This window comes from Mirounga leonina, unplaced genomic scaffold (assembly GCF_011800145.1).
Source record: "Mirounga leonina isolate KUSES-001 unplaced genomic scaffold, KU_Mleo_1.0 Mir_169, whole genome shotgun sequence".
Lineage (NCBI taxonomy): Eukaryota > Metazoa > Chordata > Mammalia > Carnivora > Phocidae > Mirounga > Mirounga leonina.
The window spans coordinates 22562124-22571956 of NW_023270431.1; positions in this window are offsets into that span (position 1 = coordinate 22562124).

Below are 9833 nucleotides of genomic sequence, written 5' to 3' on the forward strand. Positions count from 1 at the left end.
TTTAAGTGATGATAAATGTTTTCTATCCAGCCCAAGAAGAATCAAAACTTGCTGTTACTTACAGAGGCCTCCTAATTTTACATTAGAGAGAGCCGAAGTCTGGATTGTAATTTACTTCATTCATTCATTTGTTCCAAAATACTTATTGAGCGCCTACCAAGAGCCAGGCCCTGTTTAATAATGGCAAAAGCATGATTAGAATAAAGGAATCATAACTCCTATATCAGTGCTCTTGTCACTATCCTACTTCTTAAAAGCCATTTGAATAAAAAGAAATGAAATAAAAAGCAATGAAATACAAATAATTAGGAAAAAAAGGAAAAGAAAAGTAAGAGAAAATGTCATTTCGGAGCTAAGTGCCTTCTGGATGACTAAGCACACAAATTTTCTTTTCCGTCCCCAACGGTCCACTGGAATGAGTGAATAAATATAAAATTAAGAAAAACAATGTAACAGTACTAGGAAATATGAAGGCTGATATTAGCAGAAGCAACAAATTTCTGGAAGATATAAAGCAAATGGGTTTGGATCGATGGAGTAACCAGATAGAACTGATAACTGCAGCTAATACAAATGAAAGAGGATGGTAATGGAGGAAGAAGGGAGTTTTGTTTTTGTTTAGTTTGAACAGAACTTTGGAAAAACCCCAAGATTATAATCATTAGGAGCTAGCGGCAGGAATCTTCTATTGGATACTTAGCAGGAAGACCAGTAAAACTAGGACATTCCAAGTACCTGGAAAATGCATACATTCCCAGCTCTAGAAGACCTGGCACAAATATTTTGAAAACCAATAAAGGGGTGGATGGATTTTGTCATTAGGGGTAAGCAGGGACATTTATAGTGAGTATCAGAGCTAAAAAGAGAAGTTGGGTGGTACTCCCATGTGATATCAGCTGCCAATAGGGGAAACCTTTCCACATCCGGACAGCAAGCTCTCCTACCTACCCTAACAGAGAGGAATCTCTGGTGACAGATTACAGCTCACTCATCATAGCCATGGCTTCTGTCCTTTGCAATCAAATTCATTATCAAAGTAACTGTGACTTTCACATTGGCTATATATATCAGTTCTCCTAAACTGTCACATATAAATAGTTGAGTTTCCAGATATTTAAGGAAAAATAACAGCATAAAAATAAGTTACCAGCTTTAATAAATCAAAATGATTCTTTAAGAAATTGAATTGCTGGAGAAATATAGAAAAGATTATTAAAACAATTTAGTATTTTCAAAGAGATTTGAGGGGACACTATATTCTTACAACTAGAATACACTGCTAAGAAAAAGTAAAGTATATGAGAGAATTTATAGAAATTGGAAAACCTCTACATGATTGTTGAAATAAATGTAATGGGTCAACTAATGATGTAGAATGTAAAGTTCTTAATTCCCCAAAGCTTCTTCATATATAAAGATAAGACCAGTCACTCTGGAACTAATTTTCATTCAGAAAAGTGTCACTTGAAAGAACACAATTAACCCATTGCCCAGGTGAAAAGGGATAATATGACCTTCTTTGGCTGACAAAAGCTGCCTTTAATCTGACTTTGGAATGCTGAGTTGGTTACTGGAAAGGAGATGGAAATGTTTGCATAAGGAAAAAGAAATTACCCAAGAGGAAAGGTCTACTCTTTCCCTTTTGAGGTTTAATGTCTTTAGTACTTCTCTGGCTGACTAGGTCTGTGAAAAGTCCAGAGGCATAAGAGACATCAAGTTTCTCAGGGAGGAACTCACCATGGGGTTAGGTAGAATCTGGACAAGTGTGCAAGGGTCAACATTAAAGTGAAAGGTTAACTTGGAGAGGGTTGGGTATGGGATATCATGCAGCCACAACAACAAATACCTGTGAACGCAACCACCTTGGCAGATTGGTGATGGTAGAAAATAATTGTTAAGCTTGCATATGAGCTGAAAGAGCTATATCCTTGCAGTTTAGACCTAGGGCATCAGAGAAACTTGTGCAAGGGCCTGTACCTCTTCAGGCAAAACTACAGTGATGGACAAGGTGTTATAATAGTTTTCAAAAGCATCCCTATGGTCAATGACAAAAGTGGTCATATTAGACTCATCACACTCAAGTTCTCTCTATCAGCTGGTTGAGAATTGGGGCAAACTTTTTGGAGTCCTGTAAAATTTAGGGAGAAGAAGGACTATCTCAAGAAAGGGTTAGTTGTCAGCTAAAGGGCAATTGAAAAATGTAAATGATGTGACTAAATTCATACTCCCCAACTGCTGAAGTAAATCACACAAATTACCTAAAAATTTCAGTTGAAAGATTGAATAATAGAATAGGTGTGTTTGAAAATCAAATTAGTTTTATGGAAGATCAAGCCAAGAAGTTTCCTCAGAATATAATGTGAAAAGAGATGAAAATTGTGAAACTTGGAAGGATGTTGTTCAGTATATGAGGCACAAAAACTCACAAGGCATGCAAGACCTTCAGAAATCCCAGTATCTACCCGGTAAAACATCTATAAGGAGAGACTAGAGAGATTAGAAGGAATGATATAATCAAGGTGATAATAGAAGAATATTTTTTTCTGAGCTGAGAGAAGACATTAGAATTTTGATTAAAAAAAACAAAAAAAAAATAAGTGTTAGCAGGGATGTGGAAAAATTGGAAACTTTGTGCATTGTTGATGGGAATGCACAATGGTGGAGCCACTGTGGAAAATATCATGGCAATTCCTCAAAACATAAACATAGAATTATCATATGACCCAGTGATTTAACTTCTGGGTGTATTCTCTAAATCAGTGAAAGCAAGGACAGGTGCAGATATTTGTACACCCATGCTCATAGCAGCATTATTCACAATAACTAAAAGGTAGATACAAACCACGTCCATTACTAGATAAATGGATAAACAAAATGTGGCATATACATACAATGGAAAATTCTTCAGTCTTAAAAAGGAAGGAAATTCCGACATATTCTACAACATAGATGAAACTTGAGGACATTATGCTAAGTAAAACAAGCCAATCATAGAAGGACAAATATTGTATGATTCTACTTATATGAGGTATCTATATTAGTCAAACAGAAAGTAGAATGGTGGTTTCCAAAGGCTGGGAGAAGGGGGTATGTTGCCTTGATGTTTAATGGGCATAGCGTTTCATTTAGGCAGGATGAAAATGTGGATTGTGGTGATGGTTGCACAAGGCAGTACAAGGGAGAGGCAAGTGAAAGGGTTAAGAAAGTGGGCCTGCATTTGAGTCCTGACACCACCACTTATTAGCTCCATGTCGTTGGCCAAGTCAGTCATCTAATTTCTCTGTACCTCAGTTTCCTCACCTGTAAAATATGGATAATAATAGTGACTACCTCATGGGATTATTTGGAGGACTTTTTTATTAATGAGAACAACATGAAGAAATAGTACAACTCTGTGGTCTAATTTGAAAAAAAATCTATTAAAATTTAAAATGCACTTACTCTTAATACAAGAGAGCCATCCCAAACAGGCAGGTGCCTTTCCAGCTTTTGGTCCCAACACACCAATTGACATTCCACTGAACGACTCACATGGCCATAGGAGAGATGGGAAAGTCATATGTCAAAGGATGTGAATACAGGAAGGGTAAAAAATTAGGGCCATTAATGTTACATAATATCACCAACCTACTTTTTTCATAGTTGTGATTTGGGGAAAAAATCATATAAATAAGACATACATGAGGATTTTTAGGATAGTGGGCTTACTGATAACCATGTAGATATTAGAATTGCACTAGTACCCCAAGCCCCCGCCCCCCCTCCCCAAAGTGTCTGTAAAATACTATGTGCTTAAAAATGTTGGATGAGGGGCACCTGGGTGGCTCAGTCGGTTAAGCATTTGCCTTCGGCTCAGGTCATGATCCCAAGGTCCTGGGATCGAGCCCTGTATCCGGCTCCCTGCTCTGCGGGGAGCCTGCTTCTCCCTCTCCCTGCTTGTACTCTGTCTCTCCTTTTCTCTCTCTCAAATAAGTAAATAAAATCTTTAAAAAAATATTGGATGAAATAATAAATTATTATTCATTCATTCAATGAGAGCCTTCCTAACTGGAATGATCCTGTGAGAATGGGATGCTGGGATCCTTCTTCCAGTTTATTGAGACTATAGTCTGTGCAGTAGCTGAGGGAGGATGGTAGGGAGAGGCAAAGAGTTAAAATATCTAAGGCAAATATATCTATATTTATATTTATATCATCTATAGTAGTATGATTTGCCTTAGATATTCTCCTAGCCTCAATTAGTGAAAAATAAAATGAATGCATAATTGTGAATGGGATGTGCTTTTTCTGATTCTAGGGGTTTGGGAAGTTTACAGGTAGTGGAAAGTGCACTTGGTGGAATACTCTGGAAACTGGCTTTTTGCCCTAGGTCTGCCACTAATGAAAGATAGAATCTTGAATAAGTTCCTTACCTTGTCTGAGTGACAATTTTTTTATCATTAAAATTGGGCTGGAGGATCTCTAAGATTCTTTCCAACCCTAAGGATTTAAGAAGGAAATTAAAAAAAAATGGAAATATGACAACAGTATAGATGGGAATTCATTGAAACACATTTTGTAAAATTAGAAGCAGCAGCTGATTTATAAGAAGCAATAACATGTTCTCTAAAATGATTAATTATAACTGAGCAGTTACTATTGATATAAGGATGGTTATATCTCATGAATAAAATTCTGAAGCTCATTCCAAACCAGTGTTCTTTTTTTAAACAAAAAGTAACAGCAAGGTGCTTCAAATTAAAAAAAAAAATCAGTGCTGGATAAATGATGAATAGAAAAAACTAAAGATTATAAAGCTGCACTGGGTGTTCTACAAAAACAATGAATCGTGGATCACTACATCAAAAACTAATGATGTATTGTATGGTGACTAACATAATAAAATTTAAAAAAAAGATTATAAAGCTTACACTAGGTTATAAATTATTGACTAATCTCTGATTCAGAGTGACATACCAAAGTAAGAAAATACATAATATTATAGTGGCTTTACCCTAAAATGTATCCTTTCTAGTTGACAAAACTTCCTGCATTGTATTATGGAAGAGCATAGTTACCATTTGTTTCATCAACTCAAAAGGCTATGGCTGTCTTCTAAACTTCTCCACCTTCCTCTAAGCAGCAGTTATAAATCCACAATCCACTAATGTATATGAATATACATTATAGGTTAGGTTTATATATACAAAATGATTCACTTCACCAGCTAGGTGTAACAATATATCACATATTCTTTATTTTGCCAATTAATCATTCAAACTACAACATGCCTTTTTTTTTTTTTAAGATTTTAAAGGAATTTGACAGAGAGAGACAGTGAGAGAGGGAATACAAGCAGGGGGAGCAGGAGAGGGAGAAGCAGCCTTCCCGCTGAACAGGACCCTGGGGTCATGACCTGAGCCGAAGGCAGACGCTTAGCGACTGAGTCACCCAGGCGCCTCAACATGTCCTTATTAGCAGAAAGTCTAGTATCTCTTATTTGAGTGCTTCTCCTTCCAAACTATCCCCAGTTGTTCAGATGGCTTTCTCATACCAAAGGCTGTCAATTATATTTCCAAGGTAATTTCAAATTTTCATTGGTCCTCTACTTAGGGTTTCTCTTTGCCATACGGTGTCCTCTATTAAGGATTGGTCTTAATCCAGTTTCAGAGATGTTCATCACTTGATGATGATTTATTTCCAGTCTAAGACCCTATATTGGCTTCCCTATGTACTTGGGTTCAATGTATAGAGTGCCTAATCAAGATTCTGAGTTCTGCAGTCATGTGAACTGGATTTGAATTTGCCTTTGCTTCTTTTTAGTTGAGTGACTTAAGCTTTTATCTAACTTTCTGAGTTTCAGGTTCCTCATCTATAAAATAAAGATAGTAATAGAATTTATCATTGTTATGAAAATTAAATGAGACAACATATAACAAGCAAAGTACCTGGCACCTACAAGATTTATAGAAAATGTATGTTCCTGTTATCATTATGACTACTACTAGTAGTAATCTAGTAATCATTTCCAAAAGTGTAACAATATTGCAAGATTGCTGTGATTCAGAACTTAGTGTTTCCATTTTTTACTTCTTGGGAGGAACCTGGGCTCCCTGTGCAAATTAGTCTACCTTTATCCCAGAGCTCTGCACACCAAAGCAATTGACCACCTGGTTGAATGTTTCTCTAAGAAAAATGGGCAAAGGTTATGAATAAGCTATTCATGGAAGAGTAAATTTGAATGGCCTATATATATAATCTTGCTAGTCCTTAGGAAAATACCAATTAAGATAAAAATGAGATAACATTCTATAACCAATAGATCTGCAAAAACAAATTTCTGATAACATCAATCTGTGGGGGTTTGGAACAATGGTGCCCCTCATGTGTTGTGGATGAGAATGTAAGTCATTACATCCACTTTGTTCACATTGTCTCTAAGTAGTAGGGAATGGACAAATAAAATGTGATTTATTTATGAAATAGAACACTATACAGTATTAAAATGAATGAAGCTTGTGTGTGAACTTGATACATCTGAAAAATGTAATGTTGAGTAAAAAAAAGTTGGTAAAGGATATATAAAGTACACCATTTACATATACTTATTAAAATACAAATAAGTACACAATCATATGTAATAGAAATATTAAAATATGCAGGCTAGAGATCCCAACTTTAGGATGTTAGCTACTTTGGGGGAAGAAGGGAGATGGACAGGATAGACAGAGGAGTTATATCTTTCTAGATAACACTTTGTTTCCTTTAAAAAAAATTTTTAAGACAACATTGTAATGTAGTAACATTTGTTACCTATGTAAAATGGGTTTATAGGTATCTATGAAATATTTTTTTTCTCCTTTCTATAGACATAAATATTTAATTATATGACATCAGATAAAGAAAATTAAAGGGAAAATAATAGCTCATTTAACCTTTAGGATAATCACAAAACATTTGGGGAAGAATAAAATTAGATTTCTACCTTATGTCATATACAAAAGAAAATTTCCTATGGATTAAATTTTATATGAAGAGAAAATGGACTAGAAGATGATGTAGGTGATTGGCCTTAGGTAGGGAAAATTATCTCTAAGCATGTAGACAAAATAAACTAGATAAAAGGAAAATTAATAGATTTTCGGCAAAAAATTGAAATCTCCTCTATGTCCCCAAACAAAAAACAATATATATAGTATATTGTATATATATCATATATATACATATATGATGAATTAAAGTGATATTTTTAACATGTAAAGAATTTGTAGAAGCAAAAGATATAAAAACATTAAGCTTTGTCAGTAGGACAAAATGTCACTGGAGGGACATTACTAGAGTAAGGGATCGTCTCTTACTGGGTCTGGTATACTGTGTTTTGTTTTTTCTTGCCAATGCCACATGATGGGTCAGCTGAGCAGGAGTGTGAAGAGGTCATCCAATGGTGCTATGCCTCATGTGTGCTCACAGCACACTTACTCTCAGCGATCTTGTTGCCTTGCCACATCCTGTGGTTCCCCCAGTGCAGGCACTACATAGGTCAAGGTTGAGCCTGAAAAGGTGCTCTGAATCTCCCTGCATGTGTATTCCCCAGCCGCAGCTCACCTGTACCTTGGAGGGTTGTTTCTCATGGCTTTCCCAGAATAGATAACACACACTTCAGGTGTGCCCACATTGGCACTTTGGCACTCCCTCTCATATCTGCCCATCCACCAGCCTTGGTTCACGTGTATACCAGGGGACTGTTTCCTGCTTGCTAGGTGACTGAGGACCAGCTCTGGCCTGGGTACTAAGGAACTTCTCTGTGGATTTTTAATGGACCCGGAAATTTTACATTTCATGGCAAAGAATTTAATATGAAATAGTGTTCTTTCTTTGACTTTTATAATCATTCCCCAAGAGTGTGTTCCATACCTGTCATATAACAAAAAGAAAGGACTCGATTCTATAAATCCTTAATAATAATTTTAACTTAGGACATTTTTAGAACTAAGATTTAAGATCTTATAATGAGAAAACATAAATGCTATTGGTAATCTTCACTTGAAGTCCTGCTTACTCATTTGTATTCTAGCTATAATAAGCAGATATTGACTGCAGTTGATATCCACAATCAAGATTTATTGATCTGAGCTAAGTACCATCTAAAATAACGTCAAGGTCAATATGTGCTCAAAAGACCATTGATATAGTATGAAGGCTAAAAGGTTATCATATCTTCATTACTGCACTCCACGTATTATAAAATTTTTTTTTTAAAAAATGTACTTTTCAGGAAGTATATAATTTATTCTAAAGAAGAATGTGAAGACTCTTTAAAACCCTGTTATAATTATGGACATGGAGACTAAACAGTAATATAGCTCAGTGGAACTTCACCAGTTCTTTCCTGAAACCATTCATCCAGCTTCTTTTTATTTTGGTGATTGGATTTTCAGATGGGGTATGGCTGGACCTAGGGTGGTGCTGTCATTAGTTCATCAAAAACTAATGATGTGGACATTGATGCTGTGAACATTGGAGTGTATGAGCGCCTTCTTTTCACTATGTCTGTATCTATGGGGTAAATACCTAGTAGTGCAATTGTTGGGTCATAGGGTAGCCCTATTTTTAACATCTTGAGGAACCTCCATACTGTTTTCCAGTGTGGCTGCACTAGCTTGCATTCCCACAGTGTAGGAGGGTTCCCCTTTTTCCGCATCCTCGCCAACATTTGTTGTTTCCTGCCTTGTCAATTTTAGCCATTCTGACTGGTGTGAGGTGGTATCTCCTTGTGGTTTTGATTTGTATTTTCCTAATGGCTAGTGATATTGAACATTTTTCATGTGTCTGTTAGCCATTTGTATGTCTTCTTTGGAGAAGTGTCCATGCCTTCTGCCCATTTCTTGACTGGATTATTTGTTTCTTGGGTGTTGAGTTTGATAAGTTCTTTATAGGTCTTAACTCTGGGAAACAAACTAGGGTTACTGTAGGGGAGGTTGGTGGGAGGATGGGGTAAATGGGTGACGGGCATTAAAGAGGGCACTGGATGTAATGAGCACTGGGTGTTATATGCAACTGATGAATCACTAAATTCTACCCCTGAAACTAACAATACAGTATATGTTACTTAAATTGAAATTAAATAAATAATTTTAAAAAAATAAATAAAATTCTCTGTGCTTCATTTTCTCATCTGGGTAGTAGGGGTGAAAATAATAGTTAACCTATAGTATTAAGTTATAAAAAGCTCAGCACAATGCCCATGGTATTATAAGTGTTCTTCTTATGTTTTAGCTTGCCCAGAATTCATAAGTACATTAACACCAAGAATTTTAGTATTGGCCCTGCCAAGCTTTTTGTGTTACAGCTCTGCACCACTGTAGTGAAAACAAGATGAGGTTTCAGAATCAGACAAACTGCATACTATCACCTACCAGATTTAGTTTCCTTGTCTATAAAATGGTGGCAATAATTTTTCTCCTGCATTATTTTTGGAAGGATTAAATATGATTACATGTATAAAATACCTGGCAGGTAACCTAAGTTAATTAATATTAATCCTCTAACTTCCCATACCACTTCTCTTACTCATTTAATTAACAAAAATTAATGACTGCTTATTAAGTTCTTAGTGTTTTAGTCTTCAGGGATAAATTATTTCATTTAAAAGGCCTTACTCTCTTGAAGCTTATATTATACTGGAGGGGTTTGGATAGGGATAAAGCTAGAAAGACAGAGTGTTGCATTGGGAATGCAGTATCAGCAGTGAGAAAGTCTGATTTTCCTGCTATTCTGCTACTAATTTAATGTTTAGTGTTGAACAAATTACTTATCTGTGCCTCATTGGTAAAGTGAGAAGGCTGGACAATATA